Source organism: Meriones unguiculatus, chromosome 18 (genome assembly GCF_030254825.1).
Source record: "Meriones unguiculatus strain TT.TT164.6M chromosome 18, Bangor_MerUng_6.1, whole genome shotgun sequence".
Classification (NCBI taxonomy): domain Eukaryota; kingdom Metazoa; phylum Chordata; class Mammalia; order Rodentia; family Muridae; genus Meriones; species Meriones unguiculatus.
The window spans coordinates 62,687,165-62,703,568 of NC_083365.1; positions in this window are offsets into that span (position 1 = coordinate 62,687,165).

The window sequence follows — 16,404 nt, forward strand, 5'->3', positions numbered from 1 at the left end:
CCTTTATTATGCTACTCTGATAGGAGAGTATGAGTATCAGATGTTTTAATTTCGGTAAGCAAGGTCATTTAAAAACTATTGTAGGCAAGAAACCTTTTTTTTTTCCAAGAGATAATCCCAAAACAAGGCTTTATTTAGCCTTCTGCAGTATGCAGAAAATGTAGCAAAGTCTGGCCCTGGACTAAGAAATTCAGATCAACATAGGACATGCAAAGTAACCCTTTGCCATTGAGAAATGCCCTAATGGGTCCTCCTACAGGCCCCAGCAACAAATTTGATTAAGTCATTCCTGGTCAGATTCTGAGAAACTCATCTACAGAGAAATTTAAACATTTAATGCCTGTTGTCAAAAACAACACTGCTCTGGGTATAATAAAAAAACAAGACAGCTTCAGTAGATAAAACAAAAATTCAAGAGAGACCATAAAACAAGTAATTTGGCAAACTGCTATAAATGATCAGAGACCAAAGCTATAAACACAAATAAATGACATTGAAATTGAAGGTTTAGTAGACATGAAAGCAGATGTAACAATAATTTCAAAATCTTGGCATCTGGAGTGGCTTCTTCAGGAGTTAAGTATTCAGCTTCTAGGAATTTGAATCTATCATAGGTAAAACAAAATGAAAGATGGGTCACACATATAGGGCTAGAAGGATAAATAGGAAAGTAAAAGAAATATGTGGTTAACAAAGCCATAAATTTATGGGGACATGATTTTTTTTGCAGGAATGGAAAACACATGTTAACATTCCTCCAATCTCAGAAACAAACCATAAAATAAAGAATGCTTCTGAGAAAAAAAAAATTAAAAGATATTATCAAGAACAGCCACAGACCATTTAGGTTGTATGTAAGCAGGACACAACAGCTGTTGATCTTTCTTTGTTTAATTAAATTTTTATTTTTTATATTAATTACAGTTTATTCACTTTGTATCCCAGCTGTAGTCCAGTTCCTCATTCCATCCCAATCCCATCCTCCCTCCCTCTTCTCCTCTCAAGCCCCTCTCCAAGTCTACTAAAAGGGGAGGTCCTCCTCTCCTTCCATCTCACCTTAGCTAATCAGGTCTCATCAGGACTGGCTGCATTGTACTCCTCTGGGGCCTGGCAAGGCTGCTCCCCCTTGTAGGGAGGTCAAAGAGCCAGTCATTAAGGTATCAACTTGGATACTGAGCTGCCATGAGCTACATCTGAGCAGGGGTTCTAAGTTATATCCATGAATGGTCCTTGGTTGGACAATCAGTCTCAGAAAAGATCCCTGTGCCCAGATTTTTTTATTCTGCTGTTCTCCTTGTGGAGCTCCTGTCCTCTTCCGGACCCAGTCTCCCCCCTTCTTTCATAGGATCTTTCAAAGGTACCATCTGCAAAGGTACCAATTGACAAACCTGTGTGAATGGAACAATATCCTTTAATAACAGAAATATTACAGGCACTAGGACAGCTGGTATAGGAGCAGTTAAATACCAAACGTATTGAAGACTCTACCAATTATTGGAATTCTATATTTGTCATTAAAGCAAAATCTGTAATGAAAGAAACGGCCCCTGAGTACATGTCAGAGACAGCCTCTGCTCTCTTTATTAGGGACCCACATGGAGACTGGGCTGCCTATGGTCTATATCTGAACAGGGGTCTAGGTCCTCTCCATGCATGGTGCTTGATTGAAGTACTTGAAGGACCTTCTTGTGTTTTTTTTCTTTCTTTCTTTTTTTTTTTTTTTGTTAGCTTCTTTGTGGAGCTTCTGTTCCCTCCAGGTCTTTCTATCTCCCCCTTCTTCCATAACATTCTCTGCATTCTGCCCAATGTTTGGCTATGAGTCTCAGCAACTGCTAAGATACACTGCTGGGTAGATACTTTCAGAGGCCCTCTGTGGTAGGTTCCTGCCCTGTTTCCTGTTTTTCCCCCTTCTGATGTCTATAATGTTTGCCCTTCTGAATGACGATTAAGCATGGATGCAGCCTTCCCAGGCCCAAAGAGGAAGTGGATGCAGCCACTCCTGATGAGACCTTATAGGCTTGGGTTAGATAGTAGGGGAGAAGGACCTTGTGTATCAGTGGACTAGGGGAAGTGAATAGGGGAAGAAGATTGAGGGAGGGCAGGACTGGGAGGAGATGAGGGAAGGGCTACAGCCTGGATATAAAGTGAATAAACTGTAAGAAATAGTAAAATAAAATAAAATAAGAATCTGTAAATTGGAGAATATTAACAAATTTAAGAGCCATAAATAAGTTTATTCAGCCAATGCAGTCTTTAAAGCCTTGAATTTCCTTGCTTTCACTATTGCCTAAGATATAATGTACTATAGTAATTGATTTGAAAGACTGCTTTTTTTTTTAACTATACTTTTACAACAACAGGATATTAGTTCTTATCAGTGGCTACTTAAAATAATATGCAACCTGGTGAAAAGTTTGGCAGAGTACAGGGAATCATAAGAAAGAAGGGGAGTTAGTCTGATGGGGAAAGGATAGGAGCTCCACAAGGACCAAATATATCTGGGCACAGGGTCTTTTCTGAGACTGACATTCAACCAAGGACCATGTATGGATATAACCTAGAACCTCCACTCAGATGTAGCCTGTGGTAGCTCAGTAACCAATTGGTTTCCCAAAGTGAGGGGAACAGGGACTATTTCTAACAGGAACTCAATGACTGGCTCTTTGGTCTCCCCACCCCCGAAGGGAGGAGCAGTCCTGTTAGGCCACAGAGGAGGGCTTTGAAGCCAGTCCTGAAGATACCTGATAAAACAGGATCAGATGAATGGGGAGGAGGTCCCCCCTATCAGTGGACTTGGAAAGGGGCAGGGAGGAGATGAGGGAGGGAGGGAGGGACTGGGAGGGAATGAGGGATCGGGACACGGCTGGGATACAGAGTTAATAAAATGTAACTGATAAAAAAAATAAAAAAAAAAGAAATGTTAAACAACCCCACCTTTTGTCAATATTTTATACACAGCTTTTAAATAATTCATAGTTTCCTCAGGCTAAAAGTTACCATTATGTGGATGATATCTCTTATCTATCTATTTATCTATCTATCTACCTCTCTATTTATTCATTTTTGTTCACTTTACATCCTGTTTGTGCCCCTCGCTCCTCCCCTCCCAGTCTTACCCTCTTTTCCTTCCCCCTCCCTCTCCCCAATTCCTCAGAAAAGAGGAGCTTCCTTTCCCATCCACCCCATCTCATCAAGTTGCATCATGACTGAGCATGTCTTCTTTTCTTGTGGCTTGTTAAGAATGTACCACCAGGGAGAAGTGATCAAAAAGCTGACAAGTGAGTCTGTGCCTGTTGCAGTCCACTCTTTTAGTACTAGAGGACCCATAAGAAGCCTAACCAGTCCATCTGCTACATCTTTGTAGGTGGCTTAGGTCCAGTTTATGCACGGTCCTTACTTGATGGTTCAGTCTTACCAAGCACCTCTGGTCCATGGCTAGCTGGCCCTGTTGGTCTTCTTGTGTGCTCCTCTCACTTCCAGGTCCTTTTCTCTTTCCACATGACTCCCTAAGCATTTTACTGGTGGGTTCAGACACAGATTCCTTAGAAAAATAGTTTTGATAAAGTAACTAGAGTTTTGCCTTGCTGGGGATTACAAATTGCTCCTGAAAAAAAATATGAAAAGAAGATTCTATCAATTATTTAAGATATAAGATAGGATTTCAGAATATTTAACCACAGAAAGTACAAATCAGAAGAGATAATTACAAACTCTTAATGACTTTCAAAACTCAGTGGGAGAAATTCACTGGCTACAGCCCACAATTGGATTAATTACACAAGAGCTAAGTGATTTACTTCAAACCTCACAAGGTGATAAGTATTTAAAGAGTCCAAGAACATTATCAGCTGAGGATTAGAGAGATTGAGTCTGATAGAAAAGAAATTACAGGATGCACATGTGGATTGCTTGGATCCAAAGTTAGATTATATTTTAGTTATTGTCCCTTCTGCTTATTCTTCATAGAAATTTTTATGCAGAAAGGAGACAGTGCCTTTAAATGAACATTTTTTAACATACAAATGAAGAAATACCTCAGTTTACTAAACTGGTTACTCATAATTTACTCGTGGTTCATCAATCATTGCTGGAGCCAAAACTAATGGAAATTGGCAGTCTATAGACAAGTGGATGGAATGGCCAACGCTGAGGAAGGAACCACAAAAGCACTGCAGCTCTACTGACTATGAGACACACAACTAGGAAAGCAAAAGGAAAAGTTCTGTCTTCTCCAATTAATGCTGAATGTGCAATGGAATAGCTATCAGACACCAAAATGGAAAACCTCTACCTGGCTGATAACTGACTGAAGCTTCCATCCGGTCATGAGGGGTATTAACAACATTAGTAAAATCTAGAAAAACGTAGCAAAATCAGTAAATTTTATGTAGCTCATATAGGCAAGACAGACAAAATGTCTTCAAATAATAAAGTAGTGGACAAATTGGCATCATGTTTAATTAAGACTAGAATATTAAAATTTGAAAGGTAACAAACAGAAAAAAAAAACAGCAATTTATAGATTACACATTCGAAAAACTTGAAAGTTTACATGTAACAGTAAAATGAGGGGAAACAGAGGACCAAATTAAACCAAGACAATCTTATAACTATGATACCCTGCTGAGTCTTTCAGAGGCCCTTTGTAGTAGGCTCCTGTTTTTTCCCTGTTTTCTCCCTCTTCTGATGTCTATCCCGTTTGCCTTTCTGAATGAGGATTAAGCATTTTCTCTAGGGTCCTTCTTCTTGCTTAGCTTCTTTAGGTGTACAGATTTTAGTATGTTTATCCTATCTTATATGTCTAATATCCACTTATAAGTGAGTACATAGCACGCCTGTCTTTCTGCTTCTGGATCACCTCACTTAGGATGATCTTTTCTAGGTCCCATTATTTGCCTGCAAATTTCATGATTTCTTTACTTTTGATTGCTGAGTAGTATTCCACTGTGTAAATGCAAAATGCACCACAATTTCTGTATCCATTTCTCCGTTGAGGGACATCTGGGTTGTTTCCAGATTCTAACTATTATGATTAAAGCTGCTATGAAAATGGCATAGCCAAACTTTGGGCAGAATGCAGGGAATCTTATGAAAGAAGAGGAAGACCTAGAGAGGATAGGAGTTCCACAAGGAGAAAAACAGAACCAAAAAACCTGGGCACGGGGGTCTTTTCTGAGACTGATGCTCTAACCAAGAACCATGCATGGACATAACCTAGAACCCCTGCGTAGATGTAGTCTATGGTAGCTCAGTGTCCAAGTGGGTTCCATAATAAGGGGAACAGGGGCTGTTTCTGACATGAACTCAGTGGCTGGTTCTTTGATCACCTCCCCCTGAGAGGGGCAGGGGGAGCCACAGAGGAAAACAATTCAGCCAGTCCTGAGGAGACCTGATGGGCTAAGGTCAAATGGAAGTGAAGGAGGACCTTCCCTATCAGTGGACTAGGTGAGGGTCATGGGAGGAGATAGGATGGGAGGGCAGGATTGAAGGAGATCAGGGCAGGGGCTACAGCTGGGATACAAAGTGAATAAATTGTATTAAAATTAATAAATAACTAATAATGAAAAAAACACATACTTTTAAAATTAAAACTAGATTCTCACCACACACAAGGAATAATTATGATCAGAAACCCATAGCCAGGCAGTGGTTCAAACCTTTAATTCCAGCCCTTGGAAGGCAAAGGCAAGCACACAGGAATTGCAGTGATTTAACTTTAAAAGCCACTTGTGAAAGGCATGGTGAAATTAAAAGTGAATAGTGAATATCCTTTACTATCTAAAATTAAATAGACTTAAGCCTTGAATTTATAAATAAAGAGAAAGGGGAATATAGTTTTATTTATCCATGCATACTAAAGTATATTTAGTTTCAAATTTTCAAAAGACTTTTTTTAATTTCAATTAAAAGATCACACTAATTTTTCTTTTGCCAAAAATGTTTTGCCCTAGAAAAGATATAAACCACCAGAAAAGAAACTCCTGAGAGTTAGGGTTAGAGCAAGATTTGCCTTTGTTTTTCCAGGAAAATAAAATCATTCAGCTAATGAATCCAGACACTGAAGCAGCAAGCAAAGAGCACACATGGACTAAACCTAGATGCTCTGCATATATGTTGCAGGTATGCAGCTTGGTCATCATGTGGGTCCCCTAACAATAGGAGTAGAGGCGGTCACTGACTCTGCTACAGGCCCCTGGATCATTTTCTCCTAAATGGGCTGCCTTGTCACTCTTAGTCCTGCTGTGACTTGAGATACCAAGGTAGATTGGTACCCACAGGGAGGCCTCCCCTTCTCTGATAATAAGGGGATAGAGGATGGGTGTGAGATGTGACTGAGAAGAGAAGAGGGAGGGGGCTGAGATCAGGATATAAAGTGATTTAATAAATAAATAGATAGATAAATGAATGAATAAACGAATGAATGGTGAAGAAAAGTTTACATTTTATATAATAAACCATGACCATTCCTAACAGTAATTTCTGAGGTCTCCAAGAAGATGTTGGGGCCATGCAACAAATCCAATGGATTGTGATAACAGTAACTACTGGGCAACACTGCCCCATGTCTCTTCTGCTGCAAGGTCCAGCACAAACACTGGACATCTTTGCATTGACTGCTGTGTTCTATCTAGACAGGATTGCTGCTAAACTGACAAGCACCGCCCAAAGATCAGTTTCGGACTAAAAACGCTCAGGATATTCAAATTGCTGAATTCAAATGAAACTGACATAAACATTTTGAACTCAAAAATGCTTACTTCTAGGGCTGCCAAGAAAACAAGCTGGGCATTGGGGAAAGCTTGGTAGAAGTTGTTTCAGTATTGTAAATATTTTTACTATGTTAGAGTTAAAACTTTTCTTCTTATTTAAACAAAAAAAGGAAAGGCAACATTGCAGGAGGTTTGATCACACTGTGAACTCAGAGATTCTGTTATCTATTAGAAAACCCTATTTTTGTTGTGATTTGGTTCAGCCTTTTTGCACAGACTTTAATTCAAAAGCTTCCTGCTTGAATATTTTAAACAGTATTAAATAAAGTCAACCATAGGTCAAGAAGCAGGACAAGCAACTATAAAAATAATATTGTGTGTCCTGAATGGAAGCATCACCTGTCAAAAAAAAAAAAAAAAGGCCAATAAACTAAGGCCTCATAGGAAGGAAGGACTTCTGGAAAGGACTTTTAGTGGAGAGTAAGTCAGGGAATCCTTGAACAGGGAAGTGGAGAAGAGGAAAACAACCATGTAGCTGAACTCAGATTAGAACAAAAGAGATAGTTTCTTTAGGTGTACAGATTTTAGTAGGTTTATCCTATATTACATGTCTATATGAGTGAGTAGATACTGTGTGTGTCGTTCTGCTTCTGGGACAGCTCACTCAGGATAAAGAGAGAGGACCCTGACTAAAATGCTCAATCCCTATCCTGAAAGGCAAAAAGGAAGGACATCAGAATAAGAAAACAGGAAACAAGCTGGAAACCTGCTACAGAGGGCCTCTGAAAGGCTCTGCCCTGCAGACTATCAAAGCAGGTGCTGAGACTTGTGGCCAACTGTTGGGCAGTATGCATGGAATTTTATGTAAAAAGTGGGAAATAGTAAGATCTGGAGAGGACAGGAACTCTACAAGGAGAGCAACAGAACCAGAAAATTTGAACACAGAGGTCTTCCCAGAGACCCATACTCCAACCAAGTACCATGCATGGAGATAACCCAGAACCCCATGCACAGATGTAGCCCATGGCAGTTTAGTGTCCAAGTGGGTTCCATAGTAATGGGAAGAGGGACTGCCTCTGACATAATCTGATTGGCCTGCTCTTTGATCACCTCCCCCTGAGGGCGAGCAGCCTTACCAGGCCACAGAAGATGACAATGCAGCCACTCCTGATGAGATCTGATAGACTAAGATCAGAAGGAAGGAGAGGAGGACCTCTCCTATCAGTGGACTTGGAGAAGGGCATGCATGGAGAAGGGGGTGGGAGGGTGGGATTGGGAGGAGGAGGGAGGGGCTTATGGGAGGATACAAAGTAAATAAAGTGTAATTAATAAAAAAAGAAAAAAAAAGGATAAAAGGAGTAATAAAATAAGAATTAGTCAAAGAACAAGTTTTGCTTATAGCCTTGGCATTTGGAAATAATAATAAGACTGTTTTATTCAGGAGGTGGAGTATGGGAAGAAAAGCTCATGGCTTTAAGCAACCATTTGATACTAAATAAATTAAGAAAAAATGAAAGTGAATGAGAAAAAGTCAGTAGGACAGATAGAGAGACACACAGGAAATAGATACAACACTCAGTTTAAGTTTTTTGTTTGTTTTTTCTCTCTCTCTTTTTATTTATTTTTTTATTAATTACAATTTATTTCCTTTGTATCCCCACATAAGCCCCTCCCTCCTCCCCTCGAGATCCCACCCTCCCTCCCCTTTCTTCATGCATGCCCCTCCCCAAGTCCACTGATAGGGAAGATCCTCCTCTCCTTCCTTCTGATCTTAGTCTATCAGATCTCATCAGGAGTGGCTGCATTGTCATCTTCTGTGGCCTGGTAAGGCTGCTCCCCCCTCAGGAGGAGGTGATCAAAGAGCAGGCCAATCAGATTATGTCAGAGGCAGTCCCTCTTCCCATTTCTATGGAACCCACTTGGACACTGAACTGCCATTGGCTACATCTGTGCAGGGGTTCTAGGTTATCTCCATGCATGGTACTTGGTTGGAGTGTGAGTCTCTGGGAAGACCCCTGTATTCAAATTTCTGGTCTGTTGCTCTCCTTTTGGAGTTCCTGTCCTCTCCAGATCTTACTATTTCCCACTTCTTACATAAGATTCCATGCACTCTGCCCAACAGTTGGCCATAAGTCTCAGCATCTGCTTTGATAGTCTGCATGGCAGGGGCTTTCAGAGACCCTCCATGGAGGGCTTCTAGCTTGTTTCCTGTTTTCTTGTTCTTCTGATGTCCTTCCTCTTTGCCTTTTGGGATGGGGATTGAGCATTTTAGTCAGGGTCCTCTCTTTTGATTAGTTTCTTTAGATGTACAGATTTTAGTAGGTTTATCCTCTATTACATGCCAATATGAGTGAGTATATACCATGGACAGCTCAACTCAGGATAATCCTTTCCAGGCTGGAAATCAATCTGGTGCTTTCTCAGACAACTATGAATAGCGCTTCCTCAAGATCCAGCCATACCACTTCTAGGCATATATCTAAAAGAGGCTCAAATACACAATAAGAACATTTGCTCAACCATGTTTGTAGCAGCTTTATTTGTAATAGCCAGAAGCTGGAAACAGCCCAGATACCCCTCAACTGATGAATGGATGCAGAAATTGTGGTACATCTACACAATGGAATATTACTCAGAAATGAAAAATAAAGGTATCATGAAATTTGCAGGTAAATAGTGGGATCTCTCTCTCTCTTTTAGGTTGGCAAGGGGAAGGATCTTTACTTCTTTTGGGCTGTTGGCTGTAGAAGAATGTAAGCTGGATGCTTTCTCTTTGTCTCTGAGCTAGCAAACTTTCACCCCAGCATCTGATTCCCAGGTTTTCATTGGTAAAATTTAACCATTGAGATTTTGTTGAAAAAAAAAGAAAAAAGAAAAAAACAACACTAGATCTTTATTGACTTTTGTAATTGAATGGCGCTCACTTTGAGGGCCTTTTATGAGTACACTTATGTGAATTTATTTGATATCTTCTGGAGTTTTTAAGAGTTGAGCAAATACATATTAACAATATATTTGGTCAGACTTTACTTCTTTGCTTTCATTAAAGCCTTTGGCCTAATTCGTGAATGAGATATTATTTTTTTCTTTCATTTGCTGTGTCAGTTCATTTTTAACCATTCACAAACTCTTCACAGTGTGAATATTGCCTGCATGATGACTGGCTGTTACTTTCTAAGTCTAAAATGTTTTCGCCTTTGATGGCAGGTTTGAGATATTACAATGTGTTGGAATGACTGTGCCCTGATTTCCAGTTATTTTTCATATTTGTGTTATCTAGTCTCTAAATGAAGATATGTATATACACTGATAAACACTGACAAAGGTGCACATGTCCCCAACAGAAATAGCTTTTTACTATATGCTACACTGTTTCTTCTGCATTCCTTGGGGATTTTGGCCCTCTATTCTTCTAAGGTATTTCTCTCTCTCTCTCTCTCTCTCTCTCTCTCTCTCTCTCTCCTCTCTCTCTCATTCTTCCTATGTGTGTTTGTATCTTTTTTTCTCTTAGACACACACACACACATACACACACAGACACTGGCATGTGTATGCAGGTCTGTTTGTGTTTCATTTGTGAACACAATCAACAAGAGCTCTATGATAGAAAGCTGTAAGAATGACAAAGGCAGAGAGATAACTCAGTGAGCAAAGTGCTTTTGCCATAAACATACAAGGGCATGAGTTCAATCCCCAGAACCCATTATAAATAATAATAAAAAAGTTGTATGTATATATGTATGTGGATATCCATACTTAAATCTAATCACTGCAAAGAGGAAGATGGATACATTTCTGGGGCTTGCTGACTAGACTGCTTATATAAATCAGCGAGTTTAAAATTCAATGAGAATTGCTCCCTCAACACACATGATAGATGACATCTAGCTTGGGCTTTGGCCCCACATGCATACTCACCCACAGATACTAAAGTACCTGCGCACACTCATGAGCAATGCAAACTCACGATTTAAATAGAAACTTTTGTATTAGCTAAGAGATACCATCAGGGGAACCATGTGCTGCTACTCTTGTACATTCATAATCTTTGCTCAGGAACCTCTTAGAACTGAACTGTGGGGTTACTTGTCATATCCAGCTGTAATTTGGTAGCTATATCCCCTATATTGAAAAGAGAGGACATACCAGCACAAGTTATCTTTTGACCTGCACGCTCGCGCGCACGCGCATGTACACACACAAATACATAGTGGCACAAAATAGAAATACAAACACAAAATAGAAACACAAAATAACAAATAAATAAATATCACAAAGAAACACCGAAAAAAAATGTTGAGTTGAAACTTCTGTTAGAGATTAAACAATGTAGACAGATGGCAATAAGATTTTCAGAACACAAAATAGAGCTATTAATTCCATCATTTATTTATTTACTTGTTTAGCTAATTATTGGATCTGAGAATTTAGTCAAGCTTGTGGAAGTTTCTCTATAAAGAGCTTGAGGAAACTGATATGAAAATACATCATTTCAACACAAGCTACTCCGTAAAATAATGTGGTCCCTATACATTTAGGAATCACGATTATGGGCCATGAATCTAGAACATTCAATATTTCATGATGATTCTCAAGGAACCCCAGTTAATGTTTGGAAAAAAATGCAAGTATTGGTAAGTACAGTAATTACAGTCTTGCATGAGAAGTACAATAGGAACATAGACTATGGTTCTGTGGGGATGATTTAATAGATTATTATAGGCATTAGAGCAAGCATTTGGTGATTATTAAGTATATTAGAAGAAAATAGTAATAGCATTTTTTAATTTGTCAGATCAAAAAATGTGCTGATTCTAATTTTCTTTTCACAGCAAATTGGTACCTCACCGAAGACTCAGTCCCTGTATTATAAAATGCTTTGCCATTAAATAACCTTTAGTCAACAATCTGCAATAACTATAAGTTACTCTAGGAGAGGGAATTATATTGGGGAATTACATTTGAAATTTGGAATTTACTGTGCTAGTTCTGAATGAAAAGGAGGCTCTAAAGTATTGAGAGAAATAATATTCTGTAGTGCATTAATGCATTATTCATATCATCAACTACAAAGACACAAGCCAAACTCAGTCTCTGTTGGCTAGTTTATTTAGGAATACACTGTGTCATTTGCTCATCCAACAACTCCTACTTCTACAGCTAGTCTATTGTGAGCACTGTATCACAGAGCAGAAGTCAAAATAAACTTGACATTTGAGGATTTAATGAAATGATTATGAAATCAGGTGCCTAAGTAAAGTTTAATATATCATTTCAGAAATGCACATACAGGATCACATGCTTGGTCTGCAAGAGAAGACATGCCACTCCTTTATTTGTAGGTTCAAGGTGGAAAAGCATCATGATTCATGAAGGAAGACTGGAAAAGAGGAAGAGTGTCTTGGAATCGGGAGCAGGTAGGAAATTGAAAGTCCATTCCTCCCTGTGTTTAATTATGTACCCTCAAAAGTAAACTAATTATAATAAAACAAACACAAATCTCCATCTAGTCCTAAAACTTTCCGGAGACAATTACCAGAATAGACACACATATTAAGGGGAGCCTCTAAGTTTCCTGAATGTGTTTCCTGAGTAGCCAAGAATAAAGCTTTGTTTGTCTCATTCAAAGCAGTGACTACAGGACAAATAAGTATTATCACTCAATTCTGCCCAACTTAATGAACCAGTGAGTTTATTTGGTTTACTTTCATGCCTATGAGAGAGGGGTTACTTACTGAAGAAAGTGGTCAGATACTTTGATTCAAATACACTCTATGCATGTTTATAATTTCCCCAATTAAAAAATAAAGATGACAATACTTAGGATGTCCAACTTGACAGCTTTCCTGGAAAATATTTAGCTCTGTTTTTTGCAGACATTAATAAGTTAATTTTAAATTCATTTGAAAATGCAAATAATGTAGAGTAATTAAAGCCATCTAAAAAGAACAAAGTAGGAAATTTTATAAATCTTGATTTCAAGACAGTCAACAAATATACAATTATCAAAACAATGTAATACTGATTTAACCATGGATGTGTATGTCAATAGAACATAACTGAAAGCTACTTCCAAACTTTGCTTGTCATGTGTGGCTTTGTTGTTACACTGGGGATGCCAAAGTCCCTGGGTTGCCTTTGAGATCATCACCGCTGTATGCTTACTGGGTATTATATACCAGGTCTGGTGGTAACTGATTTTCTAAAGAAGTACCAAGATCACCCAATGATAAATTGAATTATCATAGTCTTAACAATCTTTTAAACACATGCTAGTTATACAGCTGTATACCATACGCAGATGGGAATAAATTAATTCAATCCTGTTATTTACACTATGTAGAGAAGAGAATCCAGAGTAGATTACAAAGAAGAATATCTAAAAGCTCCGGCTGGTGTGATACTTCAGTTGGAAGGCTACTCACTTGAAAGCTGATAATCCCAGTTCAGTCTCCAGGATCCATGTGGTAAATAGAAAGAACCATCTCCCACAAAATTCTGACACCCACATCCATTTGAATGCTTGCCCATGCAAACACACAGAAACACACATAAACATTTTAACAACTGTAATAGCTAAAAGTTATGGAATTCTTTGAAGCTAGTGTGGAAGTTCACACCCATGACATTGGACAAGGTAAATACAGAATAAGATATAGTGTTTTCAAACATCAGAAATGACTAGATAACTTGGACTACCCCCAAATCAAAAAGCTTGATGCTACAAACTGTATGATCAGGAAATTATGAAGAAAAGCCATAGAATGAGAACAAAATTTACAAGTTAGTGCCTAATAGATATTTGTATCTAGAATATGAGAAAAAAAATCTCATAAAACTTAGTAAAAGTACAACTAGATATGATTAAAAACAAAGAAAAGTTTTGAATGAATTTCTTTTTTTTTTTTTTCTGTTGGAGTTTTTCTTCGAGAGGAGCAGGACACAGAAGCATTTTCTTCCAAGAAAATGTTTATTATAATGCTCCACAGACTCACAGTGGGTTATTATCTAAGCTGAAAAAGCCCCTATTACAGCGGGGCTGTGTCTTTTATACCCATTTTAACTGTTTTATCCCCCATAACTGGTAACAGGGTTGTGATATTAAAAGCAGCTACAATGCCGAAAAGGGGGAGTCATCAGGCAAACTCAATGAAGTTGAACATACACAAAGGACACTGACTAGACAACATTCGTTCTTTGTTCTCTTGTTCTCATGCCCTGGAAACTCTAGTCACATTTTAAAGAAGATGTACTAATGTCATGTATACCCATGCATAAATAGTCAATATGTAACTGTTGTTAGAAAACAGAAGTTCACCACTTTCTTGCTCTTGTGCCTACTCTGTAAATTACTATAAAGAAAGACGTCAGTTCACTTCGATAAAGTAAAATTCTCATATGTAGCTTCTGAGAATGTAAATTCTGAGTTGGTTCTGAACACAGCTATGTGCCTCTTCAGACTTTCAATTAACTTCATAATGTGGCTTCACAGTTCTAGTGTGACATGTAATTTAAGTAAAAACGAAAACATGCATGGGGACATAGAAAAGTATACACCCGTGCTGAAGAGATGATTCAGCCATTAGGAGTACTTGCTATTCTATGAGAGTACCTTACTTTGGTCCCAAACATGCATGGATGTGGATAGGTGTGTCATTCAAGGCATCCAGTAAGTGGAAAGAAAAATCCACACATGAAAGCTCTGTCCCACAACTTTATTATATAAAGTAACAATACACACTTCAACTAACATGACTAGACTTGAAAATATGAACTACACTGAAGAGAATTGCTCACAAAAAATACAAGCCTTGTCACTTCCATGTATTTGAAGAAAAATAATCACATGTACAGAAAAGGAAAAGAAAAAGGTTCTTACCCGGATTCAGGGGATACCAGAGGAGTGGTGGACAAGTGACTACTATGAATAACAGTGTTTTCATTTTGATGTCATAGAAACGATCTAAGCCAGCTTTTGACAATACTTTAGCATGTTGTGTACCTGTGACCACTGGTTGTAGAGGTAAAACTAATGGGAGTAGTTGAATTCTTTGTTATATAAAATGGCAGGTCACAGATACTTTGCACAGGTAAGTATGAAAAGATCATCTGATCTTAAGAAAGAAGCATGAAGACTTTGCTTTCAGTGGCACAAACCATCCCATCATAAGAAAGGAGCATGCAGACTTTGAGCTAATTGGCCATTACTCTCAGCCAAAGTGAAATGTTTCTGTTTTGATCATGAGTAAGGAAAGTCCACTGGGGCTTTAATGAGCAGTTGTAATTACAAAATGTTAATATGTCTTTGGTTTTCATATTCATCATTTGGTAATTTTCCCTTTGCATTCTCTAGGGTACAAATACTGAGCATCACTTTCATCCAAATTTTGTATAGAACAAATTGCTGGGGGAAAAAAAAAACAAAACACCTCTGCCTTAGCTTCAAAAGAAGTTCTTACTTTAATAAAAACAAATACATTGAAGGCATACCTGTATGTCTTTTTGTCTCTCTGTGTGCATGTGTACATGTATGCCTGTTCATGAGCATGTGGAGGCTCAAAGTCAATTTCAAACTCATTTCTCAGTCACTTTTGTGTTATCTTGTTGAGACATTGTCTCTCACTAGCACAATTAGGTTGCATTGCGCCCTCAGGAATCCTTATGTCACTGTTACTTAGTGCTGGGATTGCAGATGATAATCACCACACTTGCTTTGTAAAGTGGTTCTGAGGAACAAACTCAGACCCTTATGCTCACACAGCAATAACTTTATTTACTGAGCCATCACTTCAAACCCTGTTTTATTTTTCTGGTTTGCTCTATGGCCGGCCACTCCTTTGATGAGGAATACTACAGTGCCCTTTGCCTGTGCAACCACACCACAGAGTGTCTGTGTTGCTCCCTAAAATGAAGGTCTCCACATAATTAATGAAGATGAGGCTAGTGATTACAGGGATACTTTCTCCAGTCACTGATAACGTCTGTTGAAAACTTGCACAGACCCTTCATCCTTTGAGCATCGTTGGGAAATGTATAGTCTTGGACTGATCCACTAACGCAAAGTGAGCAGATAACTCCCTGTTTAGATCAGCATTAAAAATCACTCACCAGGAGAAGATACACAGCTCTTGACAACGAGTTCCATTGTACAAGCCTGGCACAGCATCCTTGCAGACAAGAGCCAGCAGAGGATGTGCTAATATTGATTGTACTTTCAGTTTCTGTGGGAATTTCATATTTAAATTAATTTTGGAACACGACAAACATTGTATTTTGGTAATATTCACCTCCTCCCTCAACTAGGACTCCTCCCATATCTACCCCCTTTTCCACACAAAAAGACATTTTCATCCTCTGTCTCTCCTCTGCTTTTGTGTATGTGTGTTTTGTGTGTGTGTGTGTGTGTTTGTGCTATCAATATACTTTCATATATATATATGTGTGTGTGTGTGTGTGTGTGTGTGTGTGTGTACTTCCACTGAAGCCTAGTTGACCCATCAGGTGACCTCCCTCTTAAGGAAATTGGGTATTCTTCTCATAACAGCTATCAATAGCTTCTATGCTGGGGGCAGGACTTAGTGTCTAACTTTCCATGTGGAACTCGGGAATTTTGTCTGGTTTGAGCTTGTGAAGATCTCATGCATGCGGTCACAACTACCATGAATATATATGTGCAAAAATTATGCTGTATCCC